The following is a 21748-nucleotide window of genomic DNA, read 5'->3' as shown; positions in this document are numbered from 1 at the left end:
TCAGATCCCATGAGGGAACGACTAAGAAGAGAGATTGTTAATCCAGTTAGGCCCCTTTCACGTTCGATTGCTTAATGAATTTCTACTAAGAATAATATTCCGCAAAAAAAATCTATACGAATAAAATTGTTTCTTTTGTAATATAGGAACCTTATAATATTATGGTGTATGTACCTATACGCACGTATTTTTTGAATTAGTTTTGTTTGAAATAAAAAAAAAACGAAATGCCGCGAATCGAAAATAAATCACTAAAAACAAAATACATGTCCGCCCTCGGATTTTATCGCAAACTCGGCCGGAGTTTTATTTTTGCCGACACGATATCAGTGTGGGAATCCAAGTACAGTTGGATTCTACTTACCATTGTTCATTTTGCGAACAGATTTGTTCTAACAATTTTCAAAAGAACATGTCAAGGCATGTAGCCAAGCAGAATCAATGATGGAAATCTTAGTAGGTACAGACCATTGATATACTAGTACAGACCTACAAACTTATCTGTAGAATGGCCAAAAATGGAACTACGAACTACCGTAAGACCGCATTTTGAAAATTTCATTTGAATGTCAGATTTTGTTCAGTTACGAGTCTTGATTGGGTAGTTTTCCCATTCTACAAATAAGTTTGTAGGTCTGTAATTAGTTTAGTTTCATTTTTCGCATTAAAACAAAAAGTAAATAATCCTCATAAATGCAATCCAAAACTAAACAATGTTTCAATGGATTTATAAAACAGTCGGGACCGCCGCATCAAATCCTCTTATCCAGATTCCGTGCAATGAACACCTGGCATGCGGCCTGTTGCAACAACAAGTGCAAACCGTACTCACTGGTCCAGATCCCTTCCAGAAGACGACTAAATTACAATGACGGTGTACAATACGTAAGGGTCTAAGGCGCGGACTGATTTTTGAAACTGCATTTTTTAAGACGCGCGCACACGGCAATCTATTGTAGGTGCGGCAAGTCGCAGGCCAGTTTCATTGGGAAAATTTGCAGCGTTGTATGGGGAGCGGGATAATTCCGACAGTACACAAGGCGCATCACGCCGACGGCCAGCAGAGCTGGACCTCATTTTCTCACTTTCTTTCTAGAGTCAGTCTTAAACACCGAGGTGGCAAATACAAAACACCATGGTTGCAAATAATCGGTCCCGTGCGGCTCCGTTCGGGACGAAATATGAGCAATTAAAATTAAATATGTATTATGTCGCAATACAGCGCTGTGGAAGGCGGCCGTGCATAATCCACGACTGTACCTACAAACACGGCGGGTGGAGAGAGTGTATTCTACAGTCGGCCTGGATGATTTAATCAGCTGACGAGTCGGGCATGTGAAGTAGGTACGCAGTTTGTGTGCGCGCGGCCTTAGTACAAAATATAAAATCGTATTAGTATAGGACTATAGGTAATGGCCCCTCAACCTATCGCTAACGTTAATGGCAGTGTGATGTTCTACACCTACAGTAATGTTACCCAAATGGTATTCCGAGAGACAAAATAAAGGGTAGGTACTTATTCCGTATAGTTTTAGCGATTTTTTTGTATTTTTAAATAAATCCATTTGAATTTATTGAGTAGTCGGCAGTCGGCATCATAGTATAATGAAGAACTGATCGCGACCCCCTTTTGTTGTAGCCAAGTAACATGCGACTGTTCGCCATATTGGATAAATAGTCATTTTTATTAAAAAGGTAACACTAAAAACTAATTATAAAATCAAATTGTACACGTAAATTAGGTATACAACATATACAGGCATATATTTTAAAAAGTAAATTTTGAAAGACTTTTTTACTATTAGAGCAAATTTTTGGTGTGTTCATTCCACTTAACTGGTCCAACCGCCATGCCGGGACCCTAGGCTAGAGCCCTGTCACCACCCCCTTGTAGGGGTCATGATCCTATAGGTTCCTACCTATTCTTATTTTGTATGAAATTTACAAAACTACTAATTTTATTGCATTTCATTAATTTGCGCAAACCTGATCATGTTTCATTCTTTCGTATTTTATGACGGGCTAGAAGAGTGCTTTACGAAATTTAGGATGTGCAATTAACTACCATTGAGTGTTAAAAATACAGTAGTAGACGTGAGTTGTATTGATTTCTTTAGACTTAGAAACCCGATATTTCTATTGTGAAAGCTATGTTTTTTGAACTTTCTGATCAACCGAGCGCTCAGGGTACGCCACGTGTGGTGATTTTTGCGATGCAGAGATGTGTTACAATTTGCTACATATTTATTATCTAGCTAGGTTTTTGTAACTAATCGTATCTTCGCGAGCGGCGAAGTAGGAACCTTATAGATTGTGGTATTGAAGAGTGCATTGCTTTATGTTAAATAAATTGATTATTCAGTTTTTTTAGCCAGAATACATCTAAGAATTGCCATCTAGCAAAAATGCGTGTGGAGTGGGCAAGCTAAATATTATTACTTAACTTATTTACAAATATTTTTTAAACATACATACATATCTAGGTAGGAGATATTATTCAACGTTTATGTAATATTAAAACCAAACATGAAATTTCCACTATAGGTACCAATTTTATTATTCATTAGCAAAAGTAGCAAATCTCACCCCACACATAAAATTTTCTCCTGTAGGGGTTTATTCCGGACAGCTAGTCGTGGAGTTTCTGCCTAACGTTGGTAAGTCTCGAAATCATGTTATGGAGTAATATTGCAATTCGAAAGTTTGACATGCCCTATAACAGGGGGGGGCAAACTTTTTGGATGGAGGGCCAAATTTAAGAATTAAAAATGAGCGGCGGGCCGCAAGTAAAATACCATTTTTAGATATACACTATTTATGATCACGAAAAATAAACATTACAAAAAAAATAATGAGAAGAATGAAACTGTTGTACATTTTTTTAAATTCAGGTGTTAATTTTGTAGTTGATATTCTCAAAACTGCTTGTAAATGGGTATCGGAGATATTTTATCGTAAAGAAATTTTATTGAGGTTCATGATCGAAAATGTTTGTTCACACATATAGGTTGATCCAAAAAAACGAACATTTTTCTTGCATAATCGTTGGTCGATCGCAGTTGGTCAAATTTGTCTGAATTAAAGGCATTGTAAAATTTGGAGATTTCTTCACGGTGATGCAATTCTCTTAAATCATTGTCACTGTAGATCAATAATCTCAAGTTGTAGCTCTGTCGGTACACTAACAATATCTATTGAAAATGGATCGCGTACTATTGCTAAACAAAGTTTAATCTATTGCCAATATTTTTTTTAAAAAATATAAAAAAGTTATTCTTAGTCAGAAGTACAATTAATGATGGCGGGCCGCAAAAAAATACACGCCGGGCCACATGCGGCCCGCGGGCCGCAGTTTTCCCCCCTCTGCCCTATAATGATAATCTTGATTTTTTTTTCTAGCATCCATATTTATGTTGTTAGCTCTAAATACCTAAATTATCGACTTGTCAACTTTTGGCTGCAACCCCACGAATAATAATTATTATAACTAGATAACAACAATGATTGCCATTTTTAAGTGATTTTGTGAATATTATTAAAAACCTACTTATTGAATATAATGTCATAATTAGGTACCTACATATTATGCCATTTTTTACCTGTTTGACAATGACACGATTTTGAATCACCCCCTATCAATTTTATTATATCAAGGGCATATTGTAGGGTATGAAACATTACTCCTGTGAAAAACCCTATGAGCAAGACTGGGAAATGTTTGTTCCTACATTTCAAAGTATTATTCACTGAGACCGGGGTTATTCGAACCAAAGGATCAATACCAACTTGGAAAATTTTCTTACGTTTAATATATTATGGTTTTACATAGCGTCATGAAATGGGGTATGTACTTATACCTGTCTACATAAAAAAGGAATTGTCTCCTAAAATTCATGAAAACTATTTTAATCGTTAGACCAGTGATTCCCAATCCAACCGTTTTCACACGTCACGCTACACTTTCCTAATTATAAAATTTTCGCGGTACAGAGAAGAATAAATATTATTACCTCTCACTTATTAAGACATTTAAATTATCACAATTCACCGAAAATTGTAATAAGTACAACATTTAATGGCGATTCCACAACGTTTTTAGTTTAAGTGATGATGTCATAGAAAAAAAAAATATTCTGAACTACGCTGGCTGGCTATTCATAAATATATAAATCTAAAAGCTATCGGCATCGATCAAGGTTTTGAGACATAGTACTTTGTGACGGTCAGGCCATAAAGCCCAAGTATTTATAACAAAGCGTGCCGACTGCCCTCAATAGTGAATGCACGTTACATTTTATTATTTGGTAACACAATATGTTTAAGTGTATCCCTTATTTTTCCACACTCAATATCTGTAGCTTGTTATACAACACTCAGTGGGGTAAGCCAGTTCCCACTAATTTTGTGTTCCCTGGCTGGCACAGTGAAAGATGGCGACTATAAACGGGTAATAAATATGGTAAGAATAGGCAGATTACGAGTATACAATAAGTACCCAACTACCTACAGTGACGCCTCTAGTGACCCATACGTCCGATGCGTAGAGTAGTTTAGATGTTTTAATTTAATAATGTTTCAACTGTTTCGAGGCACCTTTTAAAACCTTTTGGCGAGTCAATTGCGTTATCGGCGTCAAAGAAAATAGCCACTGCTTACATAATATACCTACCTATAATAATATGACAAAAGCTATTAATTCGTATACTTAAGTATAAATTTGTAAATTCTTCACAATATTCCATTCCTTTTTTAAAATTAATTCACCCTCTTGTGTGTTTATGCGTTAATTAGCTGATTAAAAAAATGTTTTCACGCAATGTTAAATATTGCCGAAAAAAGTGATAGCCGCAGCCACATTGTGACTGAAATAGTAGCCATTAGCGTTATATGAAATGATTATTATAGTTTAATTATGATAGTAACGCAGTAGGCACAGTTGGTCAGGGTCGGATTATAATAATTTAACAGATATAAAAAGTGCCCTTAATACGATATTGTGGTGACACAATTTCTTACCATCGACACTAACCAAAAAGACTCACTCCTTTTGGAATAGGAAGGTTTTAGTAGTAGATATGCATATTATACGTCATATTTAATTTTAAAAAAATCAATACATTATAATATTAAGTATCAAGGCTACTGAATCACTAAAGTAAGCGAAAATTGAAAGACGTAGGGTCACATTCTACTATCAATGACTACTTTTCATCAAATCGTCCACGACTTTGATTATCTCGGCTCATAATAATATGTAACCAAAAATGTGAGTCGTTAGACCAGTGTTTCTCAACATTTTTTGCTTGGTGGAACTTTTGGGTCATGTTATAGAAACTCAATGAACTATATATTTACAATTAATAATGAATAAGAAAATTCGAAAATAACAGGTATATTATGCACACTGATATATTGAGATAAAATGTCGCTTAATAAGTCGCCTTGTAATAAAATTGTAAGTAAACAAAACTGCGGTCTTCTGCTATTTTACAAGATTTTTAGTAACTTAGTTTAAATAACAGTGTTTCAGTGCTGCAGGCGAAAAATTTGATGGGTAAGTATTATAACATACTTTTTGTTCAAAGTTATTGGGCAGGTCAATACACACACTTAACAATAAATAGTATGGGTACCTAACTAGTAATAAATCATTTCGAGGCTGGAACTATAACGTTATAGTGCACATTTTAAACGCTCCGACATAAATAAAATAAACAGTGCATAGTAGGCGGTGACAGAAGCACGTTTACTTAAGGCTATACCTCAGTTGAGGCATGGTCTACAAAGATCGTGGCTAGGCGATTCGCGGATTGCGGGTCGCTGGTGCAAATGACGCATGCCGACCGAAATATAATTTGTCATATAAATCCAACATGCATCCATTTCATGTTCTATTAGTAGCAATAATAATATATTCATTAACATGTTTTCTTTTTAAACTAAATAGGTAACGTTTTTAGTCATCTTTACACGATTTAAGAATTAATACCCCTGTCGCCATCACGAAACAAATTGATGTATTGACACCTCGACGTTCACTCTCAGACTGCCAGCGAGTCCAAAATTTCGTCGCGCCTATAGTTGAAAATTATTTGCCGTTTCACTGAAGTATCGCCTTAACGTGGCGCTAATGTCACGTTCTATAAATAATGAATGGATGTATATAATATTGTATTCAGAATGTTTTGATTTAATATACCTTCATCATTATTAATTGTAATTCGCATAATTTCGTTCTATTCGATTTTAAATATAAATTCATGAAAGTTATTTCAAATACTAAATTGGTAGGTATTCTGCTGTAATTATGTACTTATGTATTGCGATTTGTACGAATAGAGACTGATTCAATTAAGCCATGTCTGTATAATTTATACAAAATAAAAATTGTTTGAATTCACGGATCTTTTTGAAAATTAAAATTAGATTGTTCATTTTTAATCGTAGGGGCCTCAAAACCAGTTAGTGCGTCGGGCCTCTACGCAACTAAACGCGCCACAGGGCCTTCATCCTCGATTTGGCAAGATTAAAACTGCGTTGTGCAGCAGAAATGACAGATGATCTGCTCTGATCCCGGGGAATGACGACTATGAAGAATCATAATATTAATACATAATGTTATCTTGTATTATCAGTGACAAACAGAATATTATAATAAATACATTTTAATTGTCGCCGTACAATAGGTACCTACCTACTCTTCTCATTCGCAATCCATCTTCCCAAGTCATAACGTAACTCCGCCGTATCCTGTCGATGTTATTTGGCTGCCTTTAAGGACGCCGGAATCCTGATGGCTTGAAGAACAGTTAGGTCAGGCTAAAATTCTGATGAGCCATCCTACCTGAGAATAATTTACAAATATATTTATATTAATGAACTTTCCCAAAAGAATATATTATAGACAAGTAGGTAAGTGGTAGGTATATCTTATATTAGGGTTCAGCCCCAATAGTAAGTTATCGAGCAATTTTATTTAATGTAATAAATTGAAATGGAAAACTTCAGCATAATTTTCCAGTCGAGGGTAATAAAAAATCAAATACTTTTGTAAGGACGTCTCGGGAAATTGAAATGAGTAGGTAGTGTTTTGTGAAACCGCATTAAATTCGCCAATGCTATTATTTTTATTATACCGAAATGTGTAGCTCACTCTGGTCATATGATAAGATCAGGAACTTTCAGCATGTTTTTCTGTATTTCAGTTATACGATAGACTGAAAAGGAAGCGATTGAAAAAAACACTTACTTTGAAAGAAGAGAAAGAACATTATATTGACATTTCTCAAAAATATTTTTTTAATATAATAATAATTGTCATAATACACAATATGTGAAGATTTAACTCTACCATAGTTAATGATATTTCTATGATTTTACCGAGGCTTTGACTGCGACTCGCTGTCATATCGCCTCTTCTCATATAGAAGAGGAACCGTCGATCAGGTCTTCACTCCAATTCTGTTAAAGAACTTTACAATTTTGCCAAGCTCTTCCGTCTTGCCCACCGCCAGGGCACCTTTCAATAATTCATCGACATTCAGCGTGGAGTACGGTAGATTTAAACCAGCAAGTAGACAAGAAAGTCCAGGGAACACGCATAGTGGGTTGCATTCTGGGTGAAGCTGTGGAAAGCTTTGTTATTTTCAATAGTTATGTCTGAACCATAATATAAAAGTTTGTCACGTAAACGAAAGGCGTATTCAATATTGGTTATATTCAATAACATTCAGGCAGGCTTTGGGTTACATACGTTTTATTGGACGTTATTAGATCGTAAACCAAGGCTGGCTTCAGAGTCTTGGTCTATGGAGATTGGATTTCACATTAATTTATCTTATAATTTGTTTGATTATGTTGTCTGATTTTAATAATTATTAAGTCTAATTTCATAAAAAAAAAATTAAGTATATTTTTTTAATCTCTTTTTAATTTAATTAAAAAATAATTTAAACTCAAGCCGATGTTGTGCTTTCACGTTCCAATCTTGCACTGAACTGCAGCGATATTGTGCAATAATAAAGACTGCGCAATATTCATGATCGCTTGGTTATTATCATGGGCGGTAGATAGAAAAAAAGAACAGAGAACGCCTCGTAAGTATGTAAAATTATATTTTTTCTCCCGCGGCGCTGATAAATATTGCATGCTCTAATCTTTAGTAGTGATGTGCGTCAGAAGTCTCAATACTGTTATTCTATTTATTCGTCTAACATAGATAGATACCAAACTAAATTATCGAAAACTTATCGACCGCTCCGGTTTGGAAAATGTTCTATGTCGAACCCTGTTGCGTATATTGTATAAATCATATTATTATGCATCTATGTAGGTAAATATGTCTGCAATTTGCATAAAGACTACTTACTACGACATTAATGTCGCGCGAATGGTCAAAAATGTCATTGTTCGCAAAATACCAGTGTATGAATAAAATCAATGTTTTGTATATTTACATAATATCCTACGCTAAATAGAAAATACGCAGAACACATTATTTAGTAAGTAATGTTTTACTGGTAGTTTTTGGGAGGGGTACGTTTATTATTGCAGGGTTATCAAGCGATACAATAAGTTTACTAAATTAATTATGGTCGATGGTCTCCGTAGTGTAGTGGCAGAGCGAACGTCTCTGAAGACGTGGGTGTGGGAACCCGCGTCTGGCAAAAATACATAACATTGTGCGGTTGATCTAGGCCAAGGACCCAATGGGTTGAATGAAAGATAGGTACAACTATTTCCAGTGAACAATATATTAATATTATTTCCACACACTGTACGCTTATATACATACTACGAACGAATAGGGTGAATCTACAGCTGTCTTCAGTAATATTTTGATATTATGTGACTAAAATATTTTATCAAAATTCTCGTCGGGCTCGAGCCCGTAACCCTGTGTGAGATAACACAAACAGTATGAGAAACGCAGTCCGCAGTGTGTGGCAAGCACAGGTGGCCATGCTTAGGTACTAGTTGTATCTGCGTTTGACCAAATTGGCGACGAATTGTACATAACATAAAATTATTATGTTGGTGTAGGTAGATGTAGAGAACCACATCGATTTCACTCAGGCCAAGGCCCACTATAGTCAGAACGTGACACGAAACAGTTAATTTCGATCGTAGTGCTAGTAATTGCTCATACTAATGGTAAACTGTTTGTAGAAAATGATGATTGTTGCTTTTTTAAATACCGTATTACGTTAATAAACGAAATATACCTACAATCTATTTTTTCATTTACTGCGAACAGGTTACACTATTACTAGGAACAGGTTGCTTTTGAAAATTGTCAATAATTAGCACTACCGTCGTAACTCGAAATTCAGTACCCTGACCTGTCTAAGGCATAGAACCTACATGACGAAAGACGTTTAATTCTATGGACAGGAACTCTAGCGAGATCAGCGCATCTATTTTATACACAAGGCTGATTACGGCGGATATCAAGGATAGTTTATCGTATTTATGTATTGAGGTGTAATTGTTACAATAAGTTAGCCATCTAAACTGTCAAAACTGTCTATCTCGCTCTAAAAGTTAACACAGCCAAGAGAGGCGCTCTTAAAATATAGCACTTTTTGACAGTTAACTTATTGTAAAAATTAACCGCCTTAATACATAAATAATAATATGCTAAACTACCCTCGATAGCCACCGATAGCAGCCTTGCGTATAGAATAGATGCGCTGATAAATTCCGAGTCAATGGCATAGGTACCTACCTACATAAAAGAGTTGATAATAATTTCGTTAAATTGTGGAATATTTAATGAATCACTAAATATGTGGTATTATTCTATAACGTGCTGACCACTTCCTCCAAAAATGTTTTGTGATGAGTAAAGAAGGAATGAAAACAAAACAAAAAACAAACCACATTTCATTATTTAAAAAAAATGCGATGTCATTTTGATAAAATCCCAAGGTATAGAACCAATTAATGATTCCAATTGGAGGGAAACATCTAAGTTCAACTAAGTTAATTGCTTCAGATATCGACATACTCGTATTATTATTATTCCACTTTGTATTGAAGCTAGTTTAGGCTTTTAGTTATTCTGTGCACTTCCTTGAATATTTTTTAGTTAGGTATCACAAATGTATACAATTTTTGTTTGTCTTCGGTATGTATTGGTATATTTTGATCGGTAACCGAACAAAACAGAACATGAACAAACAGAACACGAACACACAGAACATGAAGAAACAGAAAGGTGACAAAACAGAACAGCCAGGGGAAAAATAAAATATTTATGTTTGTCGTATCTATTTCTTAATTAAATACTTATAAAACTTAAGTTTATAAACGAAATATGTAAATATTGAATATATAATCACTACATGTTGGCCATTCGGCGTTAAAACCTCAATTTATCTGCTGATAATCATGCACAACTCCACAGAATTAATTATTAAACTCATTATTTCGCCCAAGCATTTTGAACATTTTAGATTGATTAGAACGAGATACTATATCTAGCTTGCCGACAAACCCCGAATTGAATTGCGTTTAACTGAGGCTTTTCAACTATTAGTAAAGTAGAAAATATTAAATAATTTGATTTTATTTACGGCGTATTGATAACCTGTGTTATTAAAACTCTATACAACATAATATAGATAATTTCATTTTTCCTGAAAGATCATACTTAGTTATATTTATCGCTGTTCTGTTTTGTCACTGTTCTGTTTATTCATGGAACCAGGGCTCGAAATGGACCGGAACGCACCGGAGCGCCGTTCCGTTTTGTGAAATCGGTAAAATTATCGCTGTCTCGTGGAAAAAATTTGTTGATCGTCTGAACTAGATAAGCATTTTAACACACTTATTTTTATAAAATACACATAAATTTAGATAACTTTCTAAATATCTTTAGAAAATTGTCGAGCGCTCCGGTTCGTAATCTTTTCCATTTCGAGCGCTGATGGAACCAATTTGATCTACTGTATTTGTTATCCGGAATTCTATGCAGGCGCATGTATCAATATCACATATTATCGGATTTAATATTCAATGTTGGAGTTTGACTTACTTGAAACTAATAAATCGAACCATACATGACGCAGCGTTTGAAATGGAAAATGTTACAAACTGTAGCGCTGTGTAAACTTATGTCCTATTAGGACAGTTTAAATTGAATTTGGGTAGCATCATCATTACGTAGGTAATTATTATAATAATTGTAAAACAGGTGCATAAAAGAATCCCGGTATACGAAAGGTGGTTGATAACCCTCAAAGAGTGAACAGAGTATCATTGAGTGGAGCAGAGGACATGGGAGACTTACGCAAGCCGCCGAAGGCCGTCAGCGAGCGGAGTGGTCTGGAAGCCTCTCGAGTCCGACAGAGCCTCCGCCCCACCACTTCAGCTAATATCAATATTTTATCAAGGCGCCCCTTTCCAACACAACAGGTATTGATATCAATATGAAGTACTAAATGATTATTTATTTCAAGTAGATGATAATAGCTAGCTAGCGCAAACTGCTCAGATAGGAATGAGGATTGTGTATGTATTTAAGTATTGTCCTGGGCGCTGATTGATTTTTGAGTGCCCGATAAACCAATTTTCGGGCACAGTCGTCATGTTTTTTGTTGTATACAATTTACAAAGTTGGTTTTATTGCATTTTATTGTTCGATGTGCACGCGTTTCAGTTGCATGTCTTATTTATTCGTATATTATGACAGGTTTGGAGTTCTCTTGCTAAATTTAGCCGGTTAGATGGACCACCACTGAGTATGCAAATACAGTCATATGATTTGTTTACATTCATTAGCCTCAGGTTGTGATTTACTTATAGATATAAATGTTTGACCCTTTCAGTTTTTTGTAATTCCCTGAAGGAGCCATCGACTCCTGCTCGTCAAAGGAAACTAGCACTGTCTGTATAGGTAAATTGTGGTTTAACAAAAATATCCCTTATTATTCTCAGATTTTCTCTGATGTTTAATAGTTTACTAAAGTTTAATACTTATGTACCTATGTAAATAATATGTACAATGCGTAATATCCATTAAATTGACCCCACATTGTGGATTAACCTAGAACTGATTTCTGACACTCTTTTACCCAGGAGATGGCTACAATGTACCTAACATTTCTGCACATATTTGATTAGTTGTTAGATTAATAAATACCTTTAACTGAACGTTTTGCCAATGAGACATTTCCGAGAAGGTCACACCGATCCTTGACGTCGGGAAGGGACATCGATTAGATAGCATGGTAAATTCATTGCTGTTACCTGTGAATGTTAGTGCATGCGATGCCAGTCGTGTATTTATAGAATAAGATTTTTAAAACAAAAACTGTCCTCTTTATCAAATTGTCGTTTATTGTGATTCGACCAACCATCAGTCTTACTAGTGCATACACACTGTTTTTCACGCTAAGAAATAGATTATTGTGAATAACCCCCATTCCAGCCATTGATATACTACTGGATGAATCATATGCTTCTTAAACTCGGCCAGTGTTAAAACTTACTGTTGTAATATCAGCGGACTTAACTCGATATAAGCTCATTTAATATTTGTCTCGAAAACGACCTGGCAATAATTATGAGTAAGCCCGATCTAGCTTGCATCTTACTCTAACTAATAGTCAGCGCACGACAACTTGCTCTGTCCGCTCAGACATGAATTTTTGGTAGCTTGCAAGCTTTGGGTTGCAGACACCCTTAGGGTCACTTTTCCAAGAACGCAAATTTAGTTTTACAGCCAGGGCAATACGGGTGAAATTCAGGAATCCATGTTAACGGTCTTAACGCATTATACCTACAAGGAAATATTATAAGACAATATTCGTAATATCTTCTTTTGTGGTACATTTTTAAAATGACACTTGTATGGGAACTCCTCATCTAGTAGTATATCAATGATTCCAGCGCATCTATTCTACACTCATGACTACTATCGGCCGCTATCGAGGGTAGTTTTTCATATTTTTGTATTTTTTACAATAAGATAGTCGTAATTGTTACATTAAGTGCTATATTTTAACAGCACCTCTCTAGGCTGTGCTAACTTTTAGAGCATGATAGACAGATTTTATTGTTTAGACGGCTAACTTATTGTAAGAATTATAATACCTCAATACAAAAATATGATAAACTACCCTCGATAGCGGCCAATAGCAGTCTTGTGTATAGAATAGATGCGCGGATGCCATATTAATAATTGTACTTTCTAGTTTAATAAAATCAGTATTAAAGCATATCTGACGCAGGTACCACGGTTGTAAAACCACTATATCGGCGTATATTTTACCTCCAAGTCCGCCATGCACCTATAACAGACGAAAACGGCCAGTTGTTGATAGTCAGTCGCGCCCTCCACACACACCCGGACACGACCGAAACTTATCTTTCCAATTAAACTTCGGCCAAAGTGATTTCGTTTTCCCATAAAATTTGGCGGGAATTAAAGTTTTCTCTCGTGCCAGTTGGCAATATTGCTACCGTGTAGTTTTGTGGAAGTTTTCTCAACCCTTTGGGAGAGCAGGAGTCTGTTGCACGCAGGTATGTTGGCTTACCTGTGATTGTTTTTGCCGCTCGCGAAGTTTGGTGCTATTTCATGTGCTCGTGTGACTTTTTGCCAACCTTTTTTTGTGAAAATCTTAACCTATTATTTGACTTGACAAATAAACGACTTATACGAAGCGTACAGCAAAACAAAATATTTTCATACCAATAATAGTTATTTAAACCAACACGTTTTTTATAATGTCGTTATATTAACTAGTATGTAGTAATGTGTGAGGTGATTTTCCAATTAAAACATAAGTTATACGCACACAAGGTGACACATTGTACAGTAGGAAGGTTTCAAATTCAAAACGCGAAACTATACCTACATAATTAAATAGATTATTCTAAGACATGTTAATAATATGCAAATACGAATATATTCAATAAGTATAATATTAATACTATCGTCAGAGGGTACTTGATGGAATTTGAATTTTAATGGATTTATATTCATTATAATTGATTTTATAATAAGTTTTATACTATTCCATTTGATTCATTTTTTATGACCCAGGTTTCGCTTTTCGGTATTTTCACTAATATAAAATGTACACTGATAAAAAATACAGTTACAATTTGCCCGAAGATGCCGAAAGATGAAACCGATGTCTCAAAATACTCAAATGGAATAGCATAATATGTACAATTTAAATCAATTAGAATTTAAATTCAAATTCGATCAAGTCCTTAGTAACCCATGTCAATAGAATTAATTTTATGTTTTTAGATTTATTTAAAATTCACCAGTCAGTCAGCAGTGAGTTAGTTTTAGCCAGTTGTAGCCCATTTGTAGATAATAAATAGAATAGATAATGAAAATCCAATGATGTAACTCATTTAATTGCCTGCAAACTAAAATTATTTGAACTTATACTGATCCGCATTATTAAACTTTATGTATAAAACAATTATTCGTTGTCATCTTATCGTAGTTATTAATTTTCTTCAATGTCACAGTAGGTAACAGGTTTTTAAATAAGCTTGTGAATTTATCTGAGCAGCGAATACGGCCATGTTAAAAAAATCAATCCTAATTTATATATTATACCTGCATTATATTATTTTGAATATTCAATGTTCTGAGAAATACCTACATACGGGAATTCGCGGTCTGATATTCGAGGTAGCTATAGATTAGCTTTTAAACTTACCGAAGTATTTTTTTAAAATATCTAAATTAATTCAGATTTTTATGAATACCTACCTATATCTAAGAATCTTAAATTTATCATCAATATAAGTAAGTAATAAAATCGATAAGCTAGTTTAGTATATTACGAACAAAAATCGATTAAATACTATAACCATTGACTTGTATCTCCCAGTGACGATTTTCTTTAACGCAGATGACGCATTATATACAAATCTTAAATCTTATTTTAACATGACCCTCTTAAAGTATCTTCTGACAATGTAATATGCGTCATTGGTGGTTTTAAGTAATGTTAAAATCACAGAAAATATATTGACAAGATAGACCTACGAAATTCAGTCGTCATTGATCAAGAATTTGAATGTAGTTTTGGTTTATAACCTATGAGGGGCAAGCCATTAAATGTAAAAAATAAAAAGCCCACTGATTCCTGAATGTTCTCAAATATGTATTACTAATACTGAATACGTGTTGCGTTTACGTGACAAAATTTATTGCAGATTATGTATGATACAGATGTAAGTATTGACAATTCATCAAAAAGTTTCCAAGTTTTTATAACTTTACCCAGAAATTAACTTACTTCATATTATTTCTGTGTTCTCTTGTTGAAATGTTATGGACGCCTACACTAGAAGGGTTTTTATTTGCTTACCATTTATGACTTGCAATCGAACGGTGTCATAGACAAGATATAATTTTATCACTTTCGCGCCTTTTAAAGCGCATTATTGCAGGTCACACCGATTTGCTGATTGTTTAGTATTATTATAAATACATTTTGCTATATTGGTACGCCGTAAAGAAATTTGATTTACAAAGCATTTAGAGGGGACCTATTACTTTTCGAAAGTTTCTCATCACCGATAATTATTTAATTGCCATAATCTTATACTAATACTGCTTACTGTATAGTACAGTGTCTGCCAAACTGTGCGGCGAAAGATTCCAGATGTGCCGCGAAATAAGAAGCCTGCTAATCTATCTGTATTGTGTATTTTGTACCTATTATCATTCGTACACAGTGGTCATCAATCCTTTCGGAAGATACAACGGTACACACCTAACATTACCAGTGGAAGAAAATCAGAATAGACTTAAAACACTATCCTGTGAACAAAGCCTTCTTTTGCGTTAGATTTGATAGCATTTTGAATTTCGGTTTGGAGTCAATATCCTCAATTAGCTACATACTTCAGCCATTGAATCTCTGTTGCCGTTTGGATCGTCGTGTCTTTGAGAATTAGGCTTTGTCCAGATGGCGCGATTTGACTCGCTCGCATTCTAGGTACAGATGACCTCATTGAATCGTCCACATGCAATCCCGACTAGGGAACTTAGAAATAATGGGAACTGAAATACCTAACGGGTGTGGAGTAACAGGCAACCAATCTCGAGCGTGGAAGAATATGGGATAAACTTGTCTTTCGTTCTGACAACTGTTCTCGGTTTATGCGCTGACACTCGTTCAATAGGTATTGATGTAAGTATCTGAAGGTTGCAACATACACTATTGCACGTCTATAATGTGTGGTTCATTTTCGTAGGACACTCACACATTCAAAACTCTGTGTCAAAATGTAGTGTATTGGGGAATAGCCTATCGGAATTCTATTTATTAATCTGTTCTGTGCTTGCGACGTTTTGCGGCGAGACACGCGTCATCTGGACAAGCTCTCAGGTTCTCAGCGCACATGGAAATGAATTAAAAAATAATAAGAACGGTTACAGATGGTAGATGAGGAGTTACGTGTATTAAAATATTATTATGAATTTATTATTAGATTTTTATTTGGTGTGGTACGAAACAAATTTCCTTTCCCAAGTATGCTGTCAGGTAAAAAAAAGTTATGAGACTCTGGTATAGTAGTACCAAAAAATTCTGTGAATATCAGGGGTGGAACCATGCATATTAGCGCCCAGGTACCTAATGCAAAACTTATATATTATATAATAGGGTTTGTTGTAAAAATATGTACCTATAATATATATAACCATACGTATTAAGTTTATCAATGCTCTGTTACTATTAAGAAATATAGATATTAAAATAGATTTAAAAAGAATACGCACGATGGCAGTGAAACTTACGAATCCTATTACGCCATTTTTAATTGCCTTGCGTTCAACCAAATCAATTGAAAAAAACAGTGTCAAAATAAAAAATATATTTATTTTTTGTACGTTTCACAAATTTTCAGTTCTGAGCTCCAACTCGAGCTGCGCCCGGGGCGGTTGCACCTCTCGCACACCTGTTGTTTCGCAATTGATAAATATAGACATCGTTATTATATTATTATTATTATACATAACATAAACACATCTAAGGTATCTCCCTTGATACATAATCTAATTACATATTAATATGTTATTTCAGATACGTTCAGAGTTATGTTCGTATATAGGTTGAAAGTTAATAATTTTAGATATCTTTGAGAGCAAAGCCTGTATATTAATTAATTGGGAAAGAATGAATGTTGAGATAACAATAATATTAAACTACTTATAATAATCTACCGAATATATTTTATTAATATTAGATAAAAAATATTTTAAATGTATAACACACGTTATAATAAAATAATAATCTGAAAAAGTTCTCTAATAACAGACTTCTCATGTAAGTACCAAAATATAGCTTTATTCTCAGATTTAAAGCGACGTAGAGCCTAATGCAGAAACATTTGTCATAACTAAAATTTCCTTAGCAGAAAACACTATGCAGAAATATTGTCCTTAGTTAAGATTATTTCTATTGAAAATAATAACATATTTAAAAATTCTCTTCCCAATAGTTTAGGTAAATTATTTTATAATTGTTATACGATGACAAAAATATGACAACTGCATTTTATAAATGCAATAACTATAAATACATATTAATATTTAATTATAACACTCTTATGTTTCCGTTATAAGTGATTATACGTGATTATACGTGATTCCACAGGCACCGCAAGATATTTTTTTAACATGGTAACAATGGCTGGCGTATAAAAGTAAAATAATATTATGTAAGTACATGCCAAACGAATTAACACTATCAATATTATCCATATTGAGATACATTGTTAAATGAATTTGAGTGTATGGACTGTTTTATAGACATGCGAATTTATTTTGACAGCAGCTGTCAGTGGTAAATGGTAATATAGAAAGGGGCGTGTTCATAACAAAAGTAGTCTATGGTTAATGATTCCTTAACTCTATACTCAGGATTGTCTATAGTTAAGTCATGCTTTTCGGCGACTTATCCTTAGGATCGAAATCTTAGATTGTGCATGCCGCTCGTAGGTTGCAATAATACTTTTTTTATGATAGGTGCCAATAAATATTATATTGGTACGCATGTGATCATGAAATGTTGATTTATTATGATGGCAACACATAGTGTATTATAATGACGTATCTTCACTAAAACTTTGTCTTCTTCTACATCGCCTTCCCTGGAGTCTACCCAAAACTATTAGTAGCTCCAGGTTATCCGGTCCACGTCAAAGAATATGTCCAAAAAAACTGCAGAATGTCAGATAAAATATATTGTCGAGAGCCGTTCCTTTATCTGCAGTTTCTGGATGATTGACTAGTTCGTCTTGTGCTCTGTCCAATAAATACGAAACATTCGGCGTCAACACCACATTTCAAATGTATCAATTGCAGCGCTCGAAATGGAAAATTTACGAACCGGAGCGGTCGACAGTTTTCTGAAGATATTTACATATTTTTCAAATTCCATGTGTTTTTTTTATAAAAATAAGTGTATTAGATTTTCAATTATATGGCTTATCTAGTTCATTCGGTCAAATTATTTTTTCCACAAGACGGAGCGATAATTTTACCGATTTTACGTACAGGAACGGCGCTCCGGTGCGTTCCGGTCCATTTCGAGCCCTGATCAATTGCCTTCAGGGTCCATGACTTGACACCGTACAAAAATATGGAGAACACCAATATTTGCACAAGCATCGTTTTTGTGGCAATTAAAATTCCCCAATCCTTCCACAATACAGTGGTAATACGTGTCATTGCATTTTTTGCAATCTGTGTGCGCTTTCTTACCTCTGTTTCACATCCGCCTTTTCCACTAATAGTCGATCCCAGATATACAAACTCGTCTACTGTATATTCTATATAGTACAAAAAATCCTACGAATACATTACAATGAAACCTATTGAAAAGTAAAAAATAAAAGAATTGAATCTTTCCCACCTTTCAAGTTGATTTTATGATAAGACGTTTGTTATTTGAATTGAATTAAAATAAGATAACATTGATAACTCAGTTTTGAATGTTTAGTTACTTAGTAAAATGAGAACAGATATTTTAACACACAATTGAAGTGGTGAGAATTGAATGAATGCAAGTGCACTGGTGACCAATTTAAATAAATCGACGTCAATGTGAAATATGCGATTATAAATTTTACATGTTGTAAATATTCTATAAATGAGGTACTTATTATTATCAAATAAGGCATTATTACTATATTACCATAAGAAATTAATAATCATTTTATAATAAACATTAATTATTATATTATTTCCGCAGCTATGAATAAAATAACAAAAAATAATACACGTGAGTCCATGAAATATTCAATGTTATTAGTTATTACTACGATGCTAATAACTTTCCATACAAAGCAGTTAAGTACATATTTGATCATCGCGCATGAATTAACACGCATAAATTAAAAACTCTTTTCCGTCACTTGTAGTCATATAATCCTCAGCCCCTCATTTATTTTATGATGTGTAATAAATTAAATTGATACTGCAAGTAGCGTTGTTTTGATAAAACGTTAACATAGCCTACTATATAGCCAGGCCGTGACACGAAACTGTAAAATTACACGGTAGTGCTATAATCAATGACTATAATAGACCAATTATTTATATAACAAGTCTTTTACGTCATAGTGCTGGATGCGTTGATACTGTTAAGTCACGTGCTCTTATTTTTTCTTTGAACTCTTATTATTTATTGAACTGTATTATAATATTCGTGGATGTGTTAAATAGGTTAAATTTGTAATTGTTTATATCATTTTACTTTAATATTTACATAAGAACATACTTTCTCTTCTACTTCATTGTTATATTTATAATTAAATCATTTTTATATTTTGTATTTTTATGTATTATGGCATATTGGTCAATCTAATAATAATAATCTATTGCAAGAAATGAAAATATAATTAATATTAAATTCTACAGGTTTTTTTTAAAAAGGTTTGTCGATAGCTATTTCGGTTGTAACACCATTATCAAGACTATTCAGATAGGCCGTTTGCCTTTGCTTAAATACTATACGTGTATAGATAGAGACAGAATACATTTTCTTATTCGTTCCAGCAATATTATGAATTTTTACATTATTATTAATTGTAATATTATTAATACTTTGAAAACCCTAAGTGGGTTTTTTAAAATGGATATCGAAATTTTCAAAATTTATCAAAATTACAGTATTCGATGGTTATTTATTGACATTATTGATCAATTGAAATATTATTAGTATAATTGTCTTAATCGTGTGTTTAGATTATATTTAATAGTGGCGACGAATACATTACCAAATTTTCATTAATTATGTCATTACTTTTGGATAATTTCATTATTTCAGACAAAATTTATCAAGAAATTAAACATAGCGTTAACGTAGCATTCAAAGCTAATAATAATCTAGGATTAAACTTAAAAAATAGTAAAGATAAAATCAACAAACTGGAGAAAAGCGGAGTTTATAAAATAACATGTGGCACATGTAGTCTATGCTACATTGGTCAATCTGGCAGGTCAATAAAAACTCGTTTTGAAGAGCACCTCCGGTCTTTTAAGAATGGTAAAACAGATTCTCAGTTTGCTAAACATTTGATATCAAACTCGCATAGCATCAGTAACAATGAAACGCCACAATGTTTGCATATATGTAATAAAGGTTTAAAATTAAATTTACTTGAACAGTTGGAAATTAATCGCGAATTATCCAAAAGTAATGACATAATTAATGAAAATTTGGTAATGTATTCGTCGCCACTATTAAATATAATCTAAACACACGATTAAGACAATTATACTAATAATATTTCAATTGATCAATAATGTCAATAAATAACCATCGAATACTGTAATTTTGATAAATTTTGAAAATTTCGATATCCATTTTAAAAAACCCACTTAGGGTTTTCAAAGTATTAATAATATTACAATTAATAATAATGTAAAAATTCATAATATTGCTGGAACGAATAAGAAAATGTATTCTGTCTCTATCTATACACGTATAGTATTTAAGCAAAGGCAAACGGCCTATCTGAATAGTCTTGATAATGGTGTTACAACCGAAATAGCTATCGACAAACCTTTTTAAAAAAAACCTGTAGAATTTAATATTAATTATATTTTCATTTCTTGTAAAATGGAATTCTACCAAGTAAATGCTAACTCAATTAATAATCTATTGGTAAATACTCTTTTTCTAAATGAATAAATATATATTATAAACGCTTTGTAGGTATCTTGACTTGTCATAGATATCTCTGGCACTATTGAGAGGCATTAAAAGCTTTCTTTTCAGTTAATAAATTTATTTATTTTATATTTATTAAATAATGCTCTTCGGCTGCTTCTGCAAAGGTTTAGACATTTTAATGTTAATAAAAAACTCCATGCGATATCGAACACACACTGAATGAAAGTAAATGCGGGGACCGGTTTTAGTTCCAGAATAGACCGTGGTGACGTAGAAGACTCGATATGAAAGTCGCACTGTAGCTGTAATCGTTTGTAAAAAAAAGAGATGAATCATGCAAATATAAATAAATGTTAATAATTTGAAAAAAATATGCAATCGAACTTTATTATTATTGCAAACGGATTAACACATTGCATTCGAAGATGATCAGTAACTAGCACTACCTTCGCAATTCAGTGCCACGGCCTGAATATAGTCGGCCTTGAAATATTAGTTGGATAGGTACTAATCAATGATAGGAGACCGGGAAAACCAGTGACAAGAATGGGAGAATGAAACCACACAATATATTGTCAAATGTT

General features: G+C 33.6%; 1 protein-coding gene across 1 annotated transcript in view; it reads left to right on the top strand.

Moving 5' to 3' along the window:
* The first annotated feature begins 13316 nt into the window (after nt 1–13316).
* yellow-b (L-dopachrome tautomerase yellow-b) overlaps nt 13317–21748 on the top strand; it is a 75658-nt gene continuing 67226 nt past the window's right edge. The window contains exon 1 of the mRNA XM_085944747.1: nt 13317–13527. The gene's annotated coding sequence lies outside the window, so the exon portion shown is untranslated. The remainder of the gene's footprint in view (nt 13528–21748) is intronic.

Source organism: Rhyacophila brunnea, unplaced genomic scaffold (genome assembly GCF_057557595.1).
Source record: "Rhyacophila brunnea isolate RB1 unplaced genomic scaffold, BYU_Rbru_1.0 scaffold_17, whole genome shotgun sequence".
In the NCBI taxonomy this organism is placed as follows: Eukaryota; Metazoa; Arthropoda; class Insecta; order Trichoptera; family Rhyacophilidae; genus Rhyacophila; species Rhyacophila brunnea.
Note: the sequence above shows the minus strand (reverse complement) of the source record. Positions and strands in the feature narration are given on the sequence as shown.